At 39.4% G+C, this 22184-nt stretch overlaps 1 long non-coding RNA gene across 1 annotated transcript; it reads right to left on the reverse strand.

The window, feature by feature from the left end:
- Positions 1–457: 457 nt before the first annotated feature.
- LOC121671986 lies at positions 458–22178 on the reverse strand. Its single transcript, XR_006018700.1, has 4 exons — positions 21983–22178; positions 17795–17862; positions 3616–3670; positions 458–2522 (listed from the first exon to the last, which is right to left on the reverse strand). It is a non-coding gene; the product is annotated as an uncharacterized LOC121671986 (long non-coding RNA).
- Positions 22179–22184: the final 6 nt, after the last annotated feature.

Consider the following 22184-nt stretch of genomic DNA (forward strand, 5'->3'; position numbering starts at 1 on the left):
TGCCCTGGGATCCCGGGAAGGGATGGGACAAAGGCTTCACAAACCCCTGGGCAGCCGATCCCGGTGTCCGGCCAGACCCTCGGGAACAGCAGGCTGGAACGGCAGGATGGAATGGCAGGGACGAGCACAAATCCCGGGTGGCAGACGAGATGTATCCAAATGGGGAACCCCCCAGAGGTCTGGGCAGGCAGGGTGAGCAGGACTACAACGTAGTGAAGGCATGAGGCAACAGCGGGCCAGGGCGACCACAGCCCGGCTCCAAGCGGGGCAGGGAAGGTGGGCTTTGGGATCCCGGGGCTTCTCCAGCAGAAGGAAAAGCAGCCGAAGAAAGCAGCCTCCCTCTCTGTCCAAACGAGACAGACTCCCCACACACCCAGGTGAAACAAACGAGTAGCCAGCTCTTTTGTTTTTCTTAAATACCCAGCCATTTGTCCCCCTAGCAACATGTATGGGTAAAATTCCTTTAACATAAAAAAAACCCAGCAGAGCTCCTAAAACCCCAACAGCATGGAAGGCTGGTCTCTTACAGGACTCTGAAAAGTCTAACAAGAATTTCACTGAACCTCAGTGCCAAGCAAATTTAAAAAAAAAGTTGGAAATAGTTCTTCTTTTCTATTTTTCCATCCTTTTACTTTCCATTTTATGAAGTCCTTCCTACTCTTAAACAGCCTTGCTTTAGAGTATTTGCAATAATTTCAGACCAGATGGAGTCACACACTGATAGGCAATACTGTATAACAATTGTCCAATAATTAATAAACACTTGGCATTTCATAATTTGATATAAAAATCATCATACACTAATTTATTGCAAGTATGAGTCCAACAGGTAATTCCGGATGACTGCTATAGCTTGGCATCAGCTCATGTTCTTCATGTACGTATGGTACAGCATTTTCATTTTAAGAAAGAGCTCTAGCAAAACTTTACAACCAAAGTACACAGAAAAAAAATCACCAGGTCTCTTCCCCACATTGGGCTTTTCTGTGTCAGTAGAGAGTGTAGATCTTCTGACAGAAACATTGTACCTTTCTGGTGGAAACCTTGTCATCACATCCAGAGCGATGAAAATTTTTCTGTGCAACAGCAGTAGGCTGAAGTTTTACTGTATTTAAAATAAATCAGGATTTCTGGCCCATGGCCTTGTAAGAAAAGCCTCCTAAGGAGTATTATGACTTGGGTACAAAGCTTTTCAGCTACATTGCGTGGAACGTACAAATGTGGGGTTTTTTTCAATGTATGTATTTGTGAGATCTTGATATTATAGCAGAAACTGTTTTGAAGAAGCAATAAGAAATCTGTTCACCTAACTATAATGTGACTCTCACAATTTTCATATGATACAATTTCATAGGCTATTTTGTAATCAACACATGATCCCTCAGGAGCCTAGAAGTAGGAGCAGAGCATAATTACAAAGGTTGTCAGCACATTTCTGCAAATAAAGTGGCCAAAGTTTCCTTCCCTTAGTTCCAGTTTAACTCAGGAGCATAACTAAGGGAGTTCCTGAGATACAGGGGAGTTTCAAATGCTTCTGATCACAGTTTCCCCAGTATGGCGCAATGCAGCAGTAGTGGGTTTAATCTCAGGTGTGATCTTTTCAAAATGATTTTGTATCAAGTTAAATCAGAGCTCAGGACAAGTACTCAGAGAAGCTGAACTTCTGATTCATCCACAGGTGCAAACTATTCCCACCAACCTAGGGTAACTGTTTTTTCTTATGATCTAACAGTATTTATCAGTGCAGCAAAGTATCTAAGAATCTTTCAGACATGAAGGAGAATAATATCTAAAACTATGCTTGCAATTTGCCATGACAGGTTTTTGCATGTTTCAGGTATGTTGGTGTATGCTAACTGGATATAGTTAACTATACAGTTAATGAAAAAAATGCCTATATGGGCATGCAGATGCAGGGTCTAATTGCACAAATCGCCAGATGTGCTCTGACAGTACATGGCAGATTTGGTTTAGGGCATCAGGACATGGGCTTTCCCCTTTCAGAGGGATTCTGCACAAGTGTCCCTGCCATTCCCCACAACAGGAGCTGTGAAGAACGAGTGTCCAGCCTGCATCTAATACACAATTTTGCTGTTGAAATACCACTAGCCCTTTGCAATATTTCATGGTGATTCTTAAAACGTCATCTCCTCAACTTAAGTAGTTTAATCTAAAAATGTTTGATGTTGGTTTGAAAACCAAAACAAACCAGCACGCCTCTCCCTCCCCAACACCTCTAGCCTTAAGAGGACCTATTGAGAAAATCCTATGAACATAATCCAAGTGCTTCCAAAGACTGAGAGTCTAAATGAGAGCTCAAGCTGCATAACTTTGTCTCCTAAAAGCACCCCTTGCCCAGCTGCTGCAGGAGCCCTCCCCATGACACTGGGGAGTAGGCAGCAAAGTACCCTGGAGCTGTGCAGCAAAACTCCTGCTGCAAAGCAAATCCTTCACTTACCCTGTAACTCTGTGGGCAGGAGCACCCATTCCAGCAGCTCCCTGTGTGCTCCCACCTCAGCTCCCTGAGACACAAAAGGTTCAAATGTTTTTTCATGTCTTGTTTAAAGCCCTGGAAGATCCTTTTTGAATAAGCCTAGTTTCAGTGTATTCTGCAAGCTCAGTCTGCTCTGCAGACTTCATATTCCAGCTTTTTCCTAGCCTACAGGCAAATTAGAAATACATGCACATTCTAGGAGACTAGAAACCTCAGAGGGACATCTGAAGGGAACTGGAATGGTTTCACAGTTAAGTCACACCAAGGGATCTTACCTTTATTCGAATAACCTTTACATAAGTGATCATTTGTACTGCTTGTGCGATGTCAAAGCAGTCGAGACAATCAGCAAAATGTCAATTCTCTCTCCTGCTTTCAACAGACTTTGCTACAGACCCCAACAGAATCCTCTGGCCCTCTGGGAATAGAGTTGTCATGCTGGAAGAGCCAGAAGTGAAGGTGGGGTAGTTAATATCCCCAGCAAGGCACCTACATTGATCTCCAGTCTACTCCTGTTCATATTTCTCTCGTTGGGATTAGATGCAGAGCAGGCTCCCCAAAGACCACTTAGCAGGCAGGCTGTGATTTGAACCACTTCAGGGCTTCTCGATCGGGTTGTTACCAGACACTAACAGCCAACATTTCTCAAGCTGCTCTGCCCTTTTGCTTAAGGTTGCTTTGTGCCTGCTAACCAAACTGATATCTCAATCATGGCAGATTAATGTCACTCTGCTGTACCCTGAGAAAAAAGGGAGGAAAAAAAACAGTGTGTTTCTTTTTTCATAAAGGCTGCCATGCCAGGAGGGACCATGATGAATTTTCACTATCCACTTGCCCATCTGCCCTGCACCCTCTCCATCAGGTTTTGTAATTAATTCCTCCTCAGCAAGGGCGACTATCCTGAGCAGTAAAAGACTCTGGGTAATACAGTTATAAAAACTATCAAGCCTGTAAATGGGGCAGTAAGTGATAAATAATTTACTTTTATCAGAATTCCTGAATCTTATTACAGGTTCAGCAATTGTATGTCCTTCTAGTCCACAACCATGCCAAAAAAGGGAAATAATTTCAATAGTCTTGTGGTTAAATATATTGAATTGCTGTACAAGTATTGAACTCACCACTCTTTTACCTTCTGTCCTTTTAGAGTTGCCAAGGTCGCTATTATGGTGGGGCCTGCAAAATGCAAAATAGAAACCACTTCAATTTGATTTGTTGGTGAAGATTTTGTCATAAATAAATGACAAACTGTCCCTGGAGGACAAGTATATCCTCATCTTCTTTTCAATCCCATTGTAAGGTTTATTATATTTTATATGATCAGAGATACATTAAACTGCTCTGGTTGTCTCCTTTTTCCCTCCCCACTATTAGTGTCTGTGTATATAAAAATATGTATGGTCACAAAAGAAACTAAGGGAAAGTAGGGAGGCCTCCACTAGCCCTGCAGTCTGGTTCAGAAGTGACAGCTGAAACACCCACTATGACAAGCTAAGCAGAAAAAAACTTTACTGACACCTCATAACTGCCAAAAGACCCAGGGATGGATTGCACTCAAACTCCCATTCTTGGTTTTCATAACCAAATGTGGCAACAGCAACAAAGAAACCTCTCTCATCTCTTCTCTTCTTCAAAAAGCTGGAAAAGATTTTTTTTTACATGTTGATTTTCATCTTGATTCCAGGAAAGAAACAGCTTGAGAAAGCACATGCCTCCTATGAAATAACCAAAATTCCAAACTGCTTCTCACTGTCTGTTCTTTTCCTGGCCTTCTGATCTATGCTAATTGCTAAACTTTGAGTATGTACTTGAAATTTTCTGTGGGCAATGTGACTCTCTTCAAATAAAAATAGATGCCAGAATTTTTTTCTAACTGAAATACATGCAAGAGAATGACATTTAATGTAAGTGTTTAATCATTATTAATTGCTTTGGTATTCATTGAAATCATGATGGGTTCATTTGAATGTATAGCACCATTTAAGAATAATCTGAACAAGTAAATATGCCAGATCAGTGTAAAAAAGCATAGTGAAGCCTTCTAGGAATGTTATTTAATCCACAGATGTGTATGTTGGAGATAGTTAGAAATTCTTATTAATTGCATGAGATACCTTCAAGAAATAACCCCACCTATTTCATGGAATAAAGAATTTTGTTGAAAATCTGAAGTTTAAAACATTTTAAAAGCAAAGTCATTATAATAATTAAGTTTAGAGTTTGAAATTATTTTTTTCCTAACAAGTTTTGTGATAAAGCTATGTTTTGTATTTTCTTTAAAGTAATTTCTTTAAAATATAATGTTTGGTATTTTCTTTAAAATTTTCTTTAAAAATGCCCAGCTCTAGCCCAGGCAGACAAAAGTCATCAGCCAAAGTACACATGACCTGTCAGGGAATATAGCATCCCAAAGACTTGCCAAAAAGGTCTCTACGGAGCTCTTTTTTGTGAGTTCAGGGAAAACTGTTTGGAATCCTGCCACCTTAGGGACACAGAGACTCCAGAGCACAATTTTCAGTTGACACCCTTTCTCCATTAAAATAACTCTTAACCTCTTACCACAGAGACCTGGTGTAAATGTATCCACTTTTTCCTTCTCAAAAAACCCCCAAACTCTGTTAAGACTTTCAATCTCTTTAAAACATCAGAAATATAATCACAAGAACTGGCAGATGTAGCAAGCCAAGCAGTTATAGCCACACAGGGCAATATTCAGACATCTATTCACACGTGCACGCACACAGATGCCATACAATTTCATTTCAGAAGAAAACAAATTTAAAATTTTATTATTTCTTCCTCTTATCTAGTAACTACGCTGTTTCTTCCAGTTTCCTACTCATTAAACACACCATTTTCCAAGTCTCAGTTATGAATCCCTTAGCTGAACAGGGTCAAACTTTTCAATATTAGACACCAACATTTCTCATTGAGCCAGTTGTTGGCATTGCAATTTTACTGAAGTTTTACTGCTGACAATGGGCACCGAACAGAAAAGAGAAACAGAGCCTAGATAAAGGGAAGGAAGCCAGTTTTTCTACTGGAAAAATCTATCTTGATGATTAGGAAGAACAATTGGTTTTCTTTTTAAAGTTATGTTTCTGAGCAGAGCAGCATTTTATAAACTGCGTAACTACAGCTGTAGGAATTTAAGGCAATGGATGCTAAGAAATCATGAGTTAAAAGTAAATTTTTCTGGAAGACAATAAATCTATTTACATGACAATTTCTATTCTCATCTCAGAAGGTGAGTGCACAGCTGAAGATATGCAGTGGTGAACATTTTGATATCTATCCCTACATTTTACCAGTGCTACCCATCCTGTCGATTCTCCTCCACTCCAAATACAATAGCATAGTAATGCATTTCTCTCTCATGTTTGTAATTTTATCTTAGCTCTCGTGCTCTATAGTTACAGTTGGGAAAGTTTAAATGGAAAGATTCATCTGGCCTTTTACATATAAAAGTTGCCATTTCATCTTAATGCAACAAAAGAATACTTAATGATACTTAATCATATATGAAGACTATTTTGAACCAGGTAGGAAGATTCAAATAACAAATTGTATATATTCTTTAAAAAAATATGGAGATGTTTCACTCTGCTGGCTTAGAACAGCTGAAGGAAGAAAAACAATGACATTTTGAAGTAAGAAGAAGAAATCTGGCTTATTTGTAGAAGCAAGACAAAAGGCAATGAGAGATGTGAATTCTCTTTCTCAAATTAAAGAAAAAATTTGTAAATATATGCTTTAAACTCTCTACTTTTATATTTGTTGATGGAATACCTGATAGAATTGGAGTCCTGTTACTATCCTCAAAAAGATCAACATTGGAGATGGTGGGAATTTTTCTGGTAAAATAGATTTCTGTCACAAATATGTCAACTGCTCAAAGCCAAAAGTTTGTGCAAAATATGGATGTGCTTGCTTCCATAAAGATGAGCTCCTCTCTGCTGGGGAGGAAGCTGGAGGGAAAAAAAGTATATTCAGAGATAATATTTTCATCCCAACCTTTTCCTCTTAGATCACTGGCCAAAATACTGTATTTTCAGTCATTCTGAGGTAAGCATGACCAGAAACAGAATAACAAGGGCAGGATAGGTTGGGCTCCCCTTATTTTGTATGGTGTGACTTCCACTTTTAAACCTGAGACAGAGAAAAGCTTCCCCTTTCATGACCCCATTCACATAACATTTATGTCTGTCCTGAATGAGAACCAGTCTATTTGATTTTCTCATTTTTCCAGTTCGAAAACAGGTGAGTATGCTTGGGTTAATCCCCATGTGGAAAAGGCAATCAAGAAAACTTTTCCAAGGAGGCTGAAAAACATTTTCTATTTGAACTTTATTAATATTACTAGTGGCTGAAGAGCACTTTCCGAGTCTTAAAAAAGTGTTAAAAGAAAATGTCCTTTCATGGCTAAGTGAAATAAAAAGCTTGACAGCAAGATAGCTCTCTTCACAATTAAAAACATCAGCAAAGCTGTAGCTAAATATGTTTCAAATTCAGTTCCAGCAAATGTTAATCTGCCAACTGTATGAAGCCACCTCTAATAGCCAATGGCTTGCTAGTGAACTGCATAGAAGTTCTGGCACATTGATGCACATACATAATGAAAACAAGGCATTTTAAGGTATTTAATTCAATTTTTTCAAGTCACCACTGAAATTTAATTCTCTTTTACAACTGACAGTGGTAATACCAGCAGTCATATGATATTCACAGACATTAACAATGTGAACAGTTATTACTGTGGGCACCGCCAAAAGTAGAATTGTAAACCAACAAACATATCTGAAGGCTTTCCTGGGAAGATGACTGAGGGTAAAAAAGGTAACAGTGTGAAAATTATAGGGAACAGTATGTTTGCTGCTCCCTGGATGGCACGTGGTCAGCATACCCAACCTTCCACACACAACACAACCTAAGAGGGATTAAATGGAGAGTGGAGAGAAGCGAGACACCCAGAGCAGCCAGGCTTTGTCAAAACCCATGCAGAGGAGGGAACTCAGTGGTACTTTCTAGCTGATAAACTGTGCAGCAGCTGAAAACCAAGGGAGATTAAGGAAGATGTTCTGCTGTTGAATCAGCAACCATGGCAAAATCACTCTCCTTGATGTGTGTCCCCATCCCAAGGTTATCTCAGGTACAGAAAGACAGAACAACTAGCTCACTGTTCACATGGACCCTAGTGTTCCAGACTCCTGATGTAGTATCTAGCACTAGATACATTGCTGTCTTGCAGAGATGTTAAAAGCTCTCAGTAGAGAGTACTAGAGAAGTGTAGAGTGTTGTCATTGAAGCAGAGCAACCAAAAACAATGAATGGACTCCAAGACTGTGGACCTTACGGAGCAGAGAATTTTGTCTCAACATTAAACCATCACAATCAAAAGTCTGGATTGAATCACTGTGGATCATGTATAAACACATCCTTTGATTTAAAAGTGGATACTTTGCTCTTCCCTTAATAAAATATTCAAGGAATGAATTACTCTCACTTGTTAAACAACAGAGTATTATTTCTAATCTGAGTTTGTCTAGTTCAAGGTCACTATTTTTACCTTTTCAGATGGACAACCAGCTACCGCTACTTAATGTATAAGGATCATATATTTTAATCTTACCCGTAATAAAAAATATTTGAAAAACTAAGGGCTTAAGCATGGCTCTCCTATTTTCCTTCAACCTTCCCTGTAACTCTCCTCAGAGATGTTTTGTGTTTTTTAACACCCTTTGTGAAGAGACAAGATGGGAAGGAATGGTCAAATAATACTTGAGTCAGTGTCACTATAGATTTGAGATAATTCCATCTGCCTACTTCTCTTTGATAATGGCAGATGTAAGCATGCAGGGATTACACTGTGGTCTTGCATAGAGCATCAGATTGGGGTCTTGGCTTCTTTTGATTGTTTTCTGTGATTCCTATGTCATCTTCAGAACTACTGAATTACACCCTCACCTTATCAATACTTTCTCTGAGTCTAGATACAGGGTCTTCATATAGGGATGAACTTAAAAAATATGTTCTTGAGGTAAGCATAGCATACACAATTTATCCACTGGGAATTTTGTACCTATCTGTAAATTTTAGCATGATGATTCAAAAATAGTTAGCAAGACAATTGAACAGCAACAACCTGAGAACAGATATCTTCTTTCTGCCAGATAATTATTTTCCCATTTTGTGAGATTAAGTATCCAAGTTCTAGGTAATACAGGCAACATCAATCTTGCCTTCTCCATTTATTTTCCAAGTTTAAAAGTGAGTTTCTAAGAAACCACTATGAGAAGTGGTCAGTTGTGAATGTTGATATTTTTATTTGTGAAAAGTAAAGAATTTTTCTCTTAAAAAAAAATCAAAATTTTACGAAGAAAAGCATTACTCTGGAAAACTCAATCTCTAAAACCCATCTTCTGTGATGAATCTAGTAAATACAGGGTACTCAGTTGCTTTTTTTAAATGTAACTACGGAATATTCATCTGTTTTTGGAAATGTTCAGCCTATTCAGGGACTACAGCTATTGAAAAAATTCTTAATATCAGCAAACAAGTGTATTTCATAACTTTGACTATAACTTTGTAATACAGCCATTATAAAGTCTGTGTGTCTTTGGCCTAAATAGACTCACGTTAATGCATACACAGGACTATTTCAGCATGCAATTACCACTATTTATTTAATATGCTGTCATTAAAGACTGCACTTCGAAGCATGATGAATAAGGCTTCAAAAATATAAACCAATTTTGTATGATGCATATTGCAAGTAAGATTATTTTCTGGAGATTTCTTGCTTTAAACAAGGTTTTCCCCTTTCCCTCTCCCTTCCCTCTCCCTTCCCTCTCCCTTCCCTCCCCCTTCCCTCTCCCTTCCCTCTCCCTTCCCTTCCCTTCCCTTCCCTTCCCTTCCCTTCCCTTCCCTTCCCTCTCCCTTCCCTCCCCCTCTCCTCCCCTTCCCCTTCCCCTTCCCCTTCCGCTATAAAATTTGTAAATTCATTTAAAAACAAGAGATTTAGACAAGGTAAATATTGTGTTCAGTGTACTATGGGGGCAAAAACTATACTTTTGGTATAAGGTACCCAGGAAATCCTCTTTGTCAGCATCCACTGATTCTCAGACATCTGAAATGCAGACATTTTATACAAAGAAATAGAAAATGAGAATATTCTGACAGGATGAGGAAACAGCCTTGTCTTGAAAATCCACATTAAAATGAGCTGGATTGCACCCAAAATGCTAATTTGTTTTCAGGAGAGGAAGTTTCTTGATATATTTAATATTTTATCTACTATTATTAAACTGTGTCTATATTTTTACATCACAAATGAGACCATTTGCTTGTATTTGTTCCCCCAGTTACACAAACCATCTCTGTTTCATTACTCTGCCATTAAAAGACGCTAGGGGCATAGGTTTAATCTAAATGAAGCACCTTTCTTACAGTGAGACGCCAGATTGATTTACATGCTCTTGTAACACATGCCTCATGGCAAAATACAGACAGCTCAAATCTGAAACCTGAGAGCTCTTTAACAGTGCACAGCAATACTGAACTATACTCCAACCCTTGAAGATAAGAACATTTTATCCAAATCCATTAGCAGGGGTTTGGACAGCATAACACATACCTGCCACATTGTATAGCACACGCTTACACACTCAGAGCTGTAGGACTCCCAGCAGCCTAGATCAAAGGTCTCATCTCTCAGATAGCTACAGAAAACCAAACTCCCCTGAACATACAGAACTGCACAAATTACTTTTTGCTGCTTTAATGCAGATCGGTATATTCTGTAGGTTTGCATCAATCTGGTTTCCTAGTGAAGGAAGGCACATTCCTGGGTGCTTCAGTGCACCAAGATTCAATGCTAACATACTGATGGCCTGAGAAAAATGAACGTTTTCCTGATGCAACGACTCACATACTGAAGGACTACATAGCTGAGCTCTGACCTCTGCTTTGCCTTGCCCCCTTCCTGGTCTTGACACATGGTTTCCCTGGCTCACAAGCCAGCTGGTAGAGGAGTTACCACTGCTTTCACTAACACTTCTGTGCAAAAAAAAATTCACTGTAAGCCTCACCTGGTTCTTACTGGGTCAACTAAGTATAGGAGTAAATTGTATCACTAGACTGGGAATCTAACTCTCAAATCTTGGGAAAAACCTATTGTGAATCTACTGATAATGTCATGTCATAATTCCTTCCTGGATGTTTCACCAAAACTGTAGTTCTAAAAATCTTCTGTTGCTCCTCTTCAAGCCCTATGCATATGTAAAAAAACCCCCAAGACCTTGAAACAATAAAACCCCTGAAGTTTTAATTAAGGAACAAAATTTGGGTGCTTTCAACTGCACTGAAACACATTTTTCTTTCTGTATCTGCAAAATCAATTGCAGGTGCATTAGGGAGTATTTGTACTGCTGACTCTTTGACTGACATCTTCAAATAAATTGTTCATGGTCCAAGTACTCAGGTGTAAAGTTTACACAATTGAATTCTAAGTGGATGAGGGAAGCAAAGCTTGACACCTGCTGTATCATGGTTACAAAAATGAACTTCTTTGAACTTGAAGTCCTGCCTGCACTAGAACGACATGTTCCTATCAGTCGAGATGCTAGATCCTAAGTCGCTCAAACACGCATGGAAGTACCCTGTACCCTCAGATATCTGCGTGTTTTGATACATAAAACAGAAGCTGTGTCCTGGATTTACCTGGCTTTATAAAGTGTTACAGGAGGACCTGATCAGCACCCAACAACTTTCAATATTAAGCAAAAGACAATATTAGCAGGGAGCTTTTAGTTAAATAAATATAATGGACATTGAGAATGTGAGATCAATAGAGTGCTTAGGTAAACACTTAAATTAAGACAGGTAGCCATTGTCTTCTTCAAGGTCCCATTCAACTGCTTTTTTTAACTCATTCCTACATAGCCATCAACAGCGCTTTTAATCAAACTTTGCAAAACACTTTCCAATAGCAAGTGACAGACCTGGCAAACTTGTGTGAGGAAAAGCCAATGACTTGTTATGAAGAAAGTCATGGCAGACAGGAGAAAATCTATGATTTCAGCATTGAATGCCACAGAGCACTGCAGTGCTCCTTCTGAGGCAGTGTGAGCAGGACAAGCAAAGACCCAGCCTGCACGAGTCTGAACTACCTTCTCTTTCCATTGGCTGGTTGACTAAATGTCACATTACTGGGGCAGCAAACACTGAGTTCTCACTGCTGCTCCATGGAATGTCCCCTGAGAAAAAAAAGGGGGGGAAATATCCAGGGCTGTTAATTTGGCATCTTTCATGAACACAAAACTCACACAAAAAAAATTAAGAAGGGAAAAGTAACCAAGCCAGTTTCAGCAAAATGACTGCAAAGTTGTACTGAGTTGTGATAAACCACTAAAAGTGTGGAGTGACTCTATTTTCAAAGCAATTGAAAAGTTACTGTTCAAATGCAGCACTAAGCATAACTAATTTGTTCTGGTAGTGACTTCAGGCTGCCAAATGCATTTTAAAAAGAACCCCACTTAAAATGCATCCTTAGAGCAAAATGTACCAATGTTATCTAATTGAACAGTGAAAGGAGGGGCCCACTGCCTTTCTTTCAAGCAGGAATGGTTCAAGAAAAGAATATTTCTGTTGCACCACAATAACAAAGCTGTAGGTGACAACTGCATTTTCCTATCAGTTTCAGCCTTAATAGGTCTGCACAATCACTATCACACTACACTTCAACTTGCTGTATCAAAAAAATTAGAACAGACAGGCACCACTTTAAGGCAGTTGGTACAATTTACCTTAACTTAATAGGGTCTTTCTGTGGGAGGATGGCTAGGGGTATAACAGTCCTAAAGATATATTCATACCTTTCTTCGACGCTTCGTAAGGTCAGCTGCTTTCATGACAGCAGTCATAGAGATATTTATCTGGCTCAGAACATTTGTTTAGTCCTTGTTTGAATATCTCAGTCTTCATTCTATTAAATATTAGCAGATTTTTAAAAAATTTTCATCAAGTTCAGATGCAAGCAATGACAAATCTTTTTTTCAGATTTTTTTATGGCTGTTTGCTCTCCACTCAGTTTTCTGTGCAGACATAGTTTGAAGCTGACCTATCATGTACTGCTTCTGTTGCACTCCCAATAGCAAAGCTGATAGAGAAGTAGACAGTCCCTGAATTTCTTCTTCTCTAGACAAAGTAAATATTTAAGGAAATTTAGACAAATTAGCAACAAGTCCCCTGATGTTTTACAGAACATCATATTTTCCAGCAATTAAAGGTGTTCTTGTAAAAGGAGGCATCCACTTCTCATGGTCCCTGGGGTAAATGATATGCCCGAAAGGAAGCTATGACCAGGATCTTCATCATCTGGAACATGTTTTGAGGGCCACTGGCTGGAAAATTACATTGAGTCTAGCTGAGTCCAAAACGCTGGCATGTAACTATTTCTGAGTTGTAAGTATTCTCCTAAATTTAATAGAAGAAGCCACAGATTGTTAGAATGCAAGCAGCTGGAACTGGCTCGGTATATTTCTAGCTAACTGGCACCCATGTTACAGACAATTATATTAAATATACTGAGTTATTATTTCTGAATTGATAGATTTCCAAACAGGAAACAAAAATATACCTCAGATTTATAAAATGTGCCTATTATCTCTGATTAGTTTGTCCCATCTGTTTTCCTCAGAAAACAATCTCTCTATAAACATGGGCTTCCATGTATGATTGCTGTCACCGGTACAAATAAGAGGTGGAATTTTACTAAGTACAATTTTCACATTCTTTTGCACAGGAGATTATGCAATCTGCATTGACAAGAATTTAGACTTACAGTTTATGCAAGGCAATTAAATAGGAAGGTACAGTGTCTCAAGTGCACTGTCTGAGATAATTAATATAATATTCAGAAACTGTAACTTTGCCTCCTAAAATGCAAGCTCTTCTGATTTACCTATCACTGAGAGAGGAGAAAAAACCACTCCTGCTCATAATAGGAATATTGTGGCATGACACTTGGTATCCTATCCAACAAGGCAATAAATCAAAGAACACAGCAGCCAAATTTTTAAAGAAAGAATGTTTTCAGCTGAAAGAGAACTGTCCTTGACTTTCTTCATGTGGATGTAAAACTATGATTCAACAGCAAATATGAATAAAAAATTAAAATGTACATATACAATAACAGTAGCTCTAACCTCAGAAATCAAAACATGGGAAAATGAAAAATCTCTCCCTGTAAGATGTTGCAATTGATAATGCTGTTTCAGGATACAAGGGCATACTGTCAGCTCATCATTTAGGCAACAAAAAAATTAACCAGAAAAGCTTATTTTGATGTCTGTTCTGTTTTTGTGCATGAGTACTTCCACGTGCATGTGGATGAGGATGCATGTGTGGCTTTCAGTTCTTTGCTACCTCTTATCTTCCTTTTTGTTTTTTTGCCTGTAAGATCAACACAAACAAAGGAAGACTGACTAATGCGTCTCACGCTGAAAGTTTCTCTCCAGGGAGAACTGCCTTTGCCCACACAGCACACCATTAAAAATGGTGAGGCTCCACATGGGAGCACAGGGCTTCCCACATGCAGCAGCCTGCAGGATCAGGGGAATTAATGGTGCAAAATGTTGTCTAAAGCAGGCACATGACTGAAGAGTAAAAAAATATATAGATCTAAAAACTTAAGGAGCTCCTTGTAAATGCAAAATAAAAACAAAAAAGTTTTTCTTTGTCCTGTTCTCCCACAAACATTCAATATGAGAAAATCCCTTTCACTTGTTTGCCTGATCTCCAGTTAGTTATCCTTGAAGAGCTGTCAGTTTACCCCTTTTCCCATGACTACATCAATTCCTGCATGGTGTGCACAACACAGAAGGGAACTATTTTCAAGCAGGTTTCTTGTCCCTATTAAAAATTTGCAACTGAGGAATTATGCAAGAAAACGGTAAATCCAGGTCATCCTCACTCCGGCAATCCCCAGCAGCTGCTGTAGCCCCTGGAAGTGACAGTAGTCAGCCTTGAAATTTCTACAGCTATGTAATATGGCTGGAAGCAATACCATCAAGTATACAGTTGGTATCATACAAATTAATACAGTGTAAATTCTGCCACTTTGCTGCTCACCCCAGTAAGCTCTTCCTTTCGCTTTCAAGGAGTAGCTGTGCTGATCAATAACCAGAAAATCTGTTAGAACCAGAGAAAATTGTTTGCCTTGTGAAAGCTGTTTCTCTCCTGTAAACATTTGCTTTTAAATAGCATGGTCTGCAGCTGCATCCTAGATTGAGCAAGCCAGCAGAAATTGCTCACCCTAGTTTGACTTGAAAGGGGCAGTCATTTCGACTCCTATCAGTCGGCCTCAAACTTGACCCCTCTCCCACCCAACTTATGGTCAACACCAAGGGACTGCAGGATCAGGATCATTAAGCAGTGCTGAATGGACAAGTCCTAAAGCAAAGCAGAGGGACAGTCAATTGTAGGCAGAATGCAGCAGATTTATATCCACTAGGTGAAAGAAAAATGACTCCTAAATGGGTTGGAGCAGCTGTGAAACTAGTCTGCCACAAGAAAGGATGAAGCATGGGAATCTCAGAGAAGAGCCTCTTTGCTATCCAACTCTAAAAGCAATTACCATAGATAAAAGCAAGTTCCTGACAGGGGAGGCAAACTGACAGGGCTCAATTCTTAAACAGCAATCTGATCCCCTGGGACCTTCCAGATCACTTACAGACCTACCATCACAGCACCATTACTGACGGAAAAGATGACAACAGAGTAGGAGTGGGAGAGACTGTCCCTTCAAATAAACTGATGTTGTCCAGAAAGAGAGGCAGTAAAGAGAGGATTCCAGTGTAAATTACTGTCCTCGATGCACATGTTAGGGAAAGCAATATAGTCAGGGTTGGTAAGAATAAGCTTCAGTTCTGCAAATCAGAAAGTAAAACCCTCAGGCATTTAAATTTTTAATTGAATTCCCTTTTAGTGTGCTAAATCTGATTGTGATTAGGGTTCAGTAGTTAATTTCATGGATCAGAACAATTGTTCCATAATCTCCCAAACATGATTCCGTAAGGCCTAAAGCTGTATTACATTTTTGCTGTAAGCACAAACTAATATAATTTTTTAAATAAAATATGAAATTATAATATATTACATTGTACGGGGAGGCAATTATTTGGTCTAGTGGTAGGCATTGATCTATTTAAAAAAAATCAGAGAAAAGCTCAAGGTTAAACTGAGGAGTTAGAGGAAGACTGGAGAAAATACAATATCTTTCATTTCTCTAAAAGAAAGTTTTGAACTATATGTCTCATGAGCCATGACAGAGAGCAAAAACTGAGAAGATAGAGCAGAGCAAGAAGCTGGACACTGAAGCATGGAAAGATGTATGCTTATTATTACTTAGAGAGACAGGTGAAAACAACAAGTAAGTGAACAAGTGAGAATAAAAGATCAAGAAGTTGCAGTTAAAGCTGAAGTGGTAGCAGGTGGCCATGCTGCAAGAAGGGAAAATAAAGAATTTCTACTTCTGAAAAAAAAATAGACAAATAACATAAGTTTACAAAAAGAAGCCCTCACAAATAAAACTTTCAGTATGTGGATGGCTGGAGTCAGAACTATAAAAGTTTTACTCAACAGGGAAATGTTTAAAGGCATTGTGTGGTAACTCCTCTGCTGACGGTGTAGTTCCTTGATCAGGCTACCTTAGTGCAAAGTCCAGGCAAGCTAAAGCATGCATGGGTGCACCACGCTCACCAGGGGTAGCCCAGATAGCATTAATAAATACAAATACTTGAGCTTTCCTTGATCTAGCATTAACCAATTTCAGATCCATCTGTTCCACTTTGGATCGCAGCCTGAATGTCTCATGTTAACTTCATATGCTTCTAAATTGCCATCAGTTGTATCTTCTATTAAATAATGTTCATAATTCAATAACCATCTGTACAGAACAAGGGCAGTGTTCTCACTAATTTCAAAAAGCCTGCTTAGAGAGTGGGGCATAGAAGACCTGATCTCATACTCCTAAATTCACTCCTAGGTTTAAAGAACACTACTAATAGCATCTTCTTGTGCCCAAATTAACAGTGAAACATTCAAACAAAATAAAAATGTGCTTTAAGCAAACAAAACAAAGGCTTGTACGCCAAATTTTATCTTTTGTTAAACATAAGCAGTCTTGTGACCTTCAGAGCCCTTTTCCTAAGCAATGGAAATTTGAAGCAAATAAAGAACAAATTGTGTTTCCAAAAAGAAATGGGAGGTAGGGAACTGATTTAACGAGATAGGATTTGATCCAGTGAGTTAGTAGGAAAACAAAACAGTCTAGCCTCCCTTTATGGCTTACTTTGAGCCTGTAGAGCCATCTCCATTTCAATTCCCCTCATTAAGGAGTTTTCTCATTCTCAGTTTCTCTCATTAAAGACATAAAGTTTAAAAGGTGTCAAGTAACTGGAAGAAATTGTGTTTGTACAGTGAATTGAAATCTAGCAGCCTCAAGTTTTGCCCTCAATTACATCCACACGAACATATTTGTAACTTTGGTACTAATTGCAAATACAGATGGTATCAAAGTCATTTATCTGCAGCTCTTGGGATTTATCAAAGAAACGAAGGTAAAGTGGCAGGTTGAAGTGACAACTCTTGGTTTACTCACGTGTGTTATCACTGATCACAGCAGAAATAAGCTTGAATTTTGTGCTACTGAATGAAGTCATCCTAGCACTGAGCTGGAAACAAAGCAGTGGTTGTTTCAAAATTTCCTCCACATAATACTATAAAATGATGTTCAAATCAATAAAAGTGAGTGAAACAGCAAAGTGTACTCCATTTTTTGCTGCATTGTAAAAAAAATGTTTCTTGAAAAGAGCTGGAAATGTTTATTTGGGAATCTTTTGCTGTTGACCAGCGGCCCCTTATAAATTATGCAAATTTCCCCATCAGCCCATCTTCTACTCTGTCAGTGAACTTTTCCTCTCCTCTGTTCCTTTTCATTCCTCTCCTCCTTCTATTCTTCTACTGTGTCATCATCAACAGTAGGACACCTGCAGTTTAAGATTATATGTGACTTTAAACCTGTCATTTTCTAAAAAAAGTCTTTGTAGTCACTTGTCATCTAGATCCAGTAAACTTATGTACATGTCTTTGAAAAAATTCCTCTTAACACAGAAGGTGAACATGCACTTTTTGCTGAAAACACCTCAGAAGCTTACAGACTCCCAGGAATACTTGTCTGCATACTCCTCTCTGGGAAAAAAAAATCTTTTTCGGCTCAAACAAAAGCTTGAAAATACTTACCTCCTAAAATATTAATCAACAAGATAACAGGCGAGGTACCATCACACAAGCTGCTTAGAGTTTCTAGCCTAGTCAAAAGAAAAACAGATGAAGGTGCTGAGAGAATTGAATTCAGTGGTATTCTGAAATAACATTAAGCTGAATTCTACAAACTTTCTTAATGATCAGCCTAGCTTGGCTTTTTCTAAATACCCTCCACCAACGCAAGTTATAACTAAGAATGTAGGATTAAGCAAGTCTTTAGTCAAAGTCAACATTGTTCTGCCTTTTGCCTCCAGAGACATATTTACTTTTGCTGTTAATGAACAGCTTTGTGTTATTTCTATTTAAATATTATGTATTGCCTACTTCTTCCAATTTTTATTTGCTCCTTGGAGCACCTGCAATTTAACACTCAGACGGGTACCTACATCTTCAGTACCTCAGAATTTTTCCAAAAAAGTCACTGTCATCATTGAGTAACACTTAATAAAAAAACCTCCATTTCCTAAAGAAAAAGTCATACCTCAAGCCCCTTGCAAACAGTCATGGTTGATTTTAAAACCCTACTTACCATCCAATTCATGTCCCACATGCATAGAAAGAGTCCCGTCTGTCGCTCTGTCATTTAAGAGCAATAGGCATACGCCAGACTGACAAGCAAATTATTCTTTCCGACCCTCTAAGTTCATGGAATCCCTTTGGAAAGAGCATGATCAATAAAGGGTTTCCCTTGAGGATTAAATTTTTCTTATTTTACCCTTGCTGAATGAATTATGTCTGCAGTGTTTTCATGCTCTGGAGTTCCCATTTATTCATCCTACCAACTTAGATTGGATTATATTGTGCATGTGCGCAAATTATACTCTCACTTCCCATTTCTCAACAGCATGTGCAAATGCTTATGTTTGCAATGGCCCTTGCACATGCACTGCATGTTACATTCTGCCTCTTTTTCCTTTCTATGCTTACTATCTTTCTGAAGAAGGAGTAGTAGTAATCTGGGGCCTTCAGTCACTAAGTTTTATTATAGCAAACTGGAATTTTCTGTCTTTGAGTCATACCAGAAGAAAAACTCATAAACAGCATAATATTGAAGAAGTGCTTGTTTGTACCTGAAATTTTGCCTGGTTTTCCAGTTACATTAGAATCATGGAACCACAGAATTTTTGGATTGGAGAAGACCTCTCTAAGGTCATTGAGTCCAACCATTAACCTAACACTGCCAAGCCCACCACTAAACGATGTCCCTAAGCACCACATCTACATGTCTTTTATGTACCTGCAGGGATGGTGACTCCACAACTTCCCTGGGCAGCCCAGCTGGCCTAATGAATGCTATAATGTTTTACTGTTATCACAGTCCTCCCAAAAGGGGCTTGTATAAAAGAAGAAAAATATTGCATTTAAACTAGTGTAAACGTTACCAATTGTTCTCTGAGTAAAAGTAAAACATGGCATAGTTTTTCTATCTTCTATATCACCTGAGTAATTGAGCTCCAAGAAGAAGGTTTCAGTCTGGAAGAGATCACCCAGTCTCAGGGGTCCCTCTCCACAGGGTTCCAGTGTCGTGGCTCAGCTGCTTCCATAGCTACCAGGTGGCAGTGGCTCTCACAGCCTCTCTGCTCTGGGAAAACCCACCTGGTTTTGGGACCTATGCACCCTCCAGGTATGGACCTTTGAGAGCACTTTCCCCTGGGTCACCCTGGCCTGATGTTGCAACTACTGGTCTGCTCTCTTCTTCATACACCTTTGTAAAGAGAAGAAATGCTACTGAAGCTCAAGAACTGCAAGTATTTGGTCCTTGTTTTGTGTCTACTGTCAAACAGTGGACAGAGATTACAACAATGTCCCAAATGGAAAAGGAACATTGGCTTCAGTGCTCCTTCTGGTCATGCCATGACTGGGATGGACAAAAACACAGGCATGATTTAACCTTGAGCAAACTAACTTCTAGAAAAGCTACTGACATCAAGCTTTGTTTTAGAGCAGACCTAGCAAAATAAAGAACACTCTTTTTTTTTCTTTTTCTTTTTAATAGTAAACTATTTCTCCTTGTTTCTGAACTATGAAATATGGATATTTTAGCTTATGATGTTACTGACAGCTGTCACTGCTATTGGTACAGCTGAGAGGCTTTGGGGGGCAAGGGTGGTGGCTTGATTCCCCAGTTTCATGAACCATTTAACCTGGCAACCAATTCAGTATTTCTAGAAAGCCCACGGCCTGGTTTTCAGACTTGGAAAGTGGATTCAAGTGCCAGATACATTAAATAAGGTTGTATATCACCTAAATTGTGAACACAGTGTCATATGTATAGACTCTGCCAGCTGCTGACTTGTTTTCACTGTTCACTATGCATTTGGTCTGAACGAGGCAGTCTCATTACTTTATGTTTACAAGCCTCCGTTTTGTAGCAGGTTGAAGACAAGGACGTAAAAATCAAACATATAGTATCTTACTTCGCTTTGGACATAGTGAAGATTGCTGTAAAGAGAAGCTCATTCTTCATGTGTAAAAATGCAGACTGAATATGATTTTACTTTGTACCTACCCAAGTTTTAATACTGCTTGTATATTTTAAAACACAAAAGATGTAGAAGTGCAGGTCTTATGTAAAATTCATCACAAATCTTCAAAACAGGTTGGATATGGCCAGTGACAAATAATGTCCCATAAAGCATTGCATGACTATTTTTAACATAGCTCTCATACATAATTTCTCCTGCACTGAGTGCCCAGCAATATGAACATATTGAAATACAAGGCATTAGAAATGACAGGCCTTCATATCTCCACTTAATCTTTGCAGGACCCCTCCTCACTTAACTTCATATGAGAAGCAAATAAAAGCAAGTGACGTGAACAACTGGAACCATCCCAGCAGCTTAGTTCCAGCCATCTATTTGTATTAATCACTACTGCATATTCTTGGTGATGGATGCTAATTCAAAAGATCCCAAGCATTTCACTTGTGTCACCGTCTTCATATTTACTTTCTCTTACTGGGCAGTAATTTCCCTTCAGTTGAGATCCTAAAGGTTGAGCCCTCCCCACACCAATATCAACAGTCATTGCGGACTCTAACCCTCAGGTCTAGTATTCTCAAAATGCCTTTTTTCTCTTTCTTTCTTTCTTTCTTTTTTTTTTTTGTTTTAAGCCAAAGTTTCATGTCTCCATCACTTTCATAGAAGAACAACTTTGTCTTACCTCCTACCTCTCTGAAGTTGTTTACTTCAGCACCCTCCTCATTTTTCATCCACTACCTCCACTTTTGTCCTTCACTGTAAGATAGGTGGTAAATGGCCCGTGCATCAGCATGAATTGGCTTTCATTCCCAGTTTTTCCCACTCACTTTCTGCATCACAAGATTCTCTGGGATCTGAATAAAAGCTAGGATCCATCTCCCCCAGGCCACATTAAAGGCAGGCACACAAGAATCCATTTGCAGGCATCATGCTGCAGTGCTGGCCCCAGACTGTTACAAATGGGAACAAGGAAGAGTGAAATAAAACAGATAGCAATGAAAAGAGTAAGTACTTCTCCCAGAAAAGCTTGAGGTCCACTTCCTGACTTCAGGTAATATGTCTCCACAATGCACTGGGTGACTTTGCTGCAGCCTTGGCTGTGTGTGGGGGCTAGAGAAGTTCTGTTCCCTGTGCCTTTGCTAGTCATGTTGACAGCAAGTTTACCCTTCCACAAAATGGAATAGTACCACACTGGGTGCTGTGAGCCTTAGGGAAATAAGACACTTTTGAGATCCTCGGTCAAGGATTCTGAAGATTAATTATTTATCAGAAAAATTTCTTTACTGAGAGGGTTAAAAAGCATTGGAATTGGCTGCCCAGGGAAGTGGCATAGCACTTAGTGCCAAGATTTGGTTGATGTGGTGGCATTCAGTCAAAGGCTGGACTCAATGATCCTGGTAGTCTTTTGCAACCTTAATGATTCTAACTTGGTGTGAGCTGAGTTTTCATTTCATACTCTGGACCTGCACTTTCTTTCAGAATCAGACATTGCCATCCTGTTTGTACATACCAGGCAGTGCCTCTTCAACTTTCCTATTTGCATTGCAAGGACAGATTAGAAAATACAGCTTCTTGCAAGCCCAAGCACTCAGCACAAACTCCCACCCCCCCTATGCCCCCGCGCCCCCCAAATGACTCAGTTGATTCCAGCCTCCTCCCTGTGTAAACAGGGGGTACGCACAAGGACAGGCAGGATGATCACAGCCACCGACTCTCATTCGTACTAGGAGCCAAGGATGACACAAAAAGCACTGCTGCCCCTCACTGCACGGGGAAACTCCTGGGTCCGGCGAGCGGGCAGCGCGCTGGGCGGCTCCCGGCGGGGAGGCAGAGCGGCAGCGCTGCGCTCCCCAGCCATTCTCCCGCCCTCCGGAGCGTCCGAC

The sequence above is a fragment of the Corvus kubaryi genome, unplaced genomic scaffold, assembly GCF_017639235.1.
Source record: "Corvus kubaryi isolate FWS band 111438036 unplaced genomic scaffold, C.kubaryi_AGA036_p1.0 37398, whole genome shotgun sequence".
In the NCBI taxonomy this organism is placed as follows: Eukaryota; Metazoa; Chordata; class Aves; order Passeriformes; family Corvidae; genus Corvus; species Corvus kubaryi.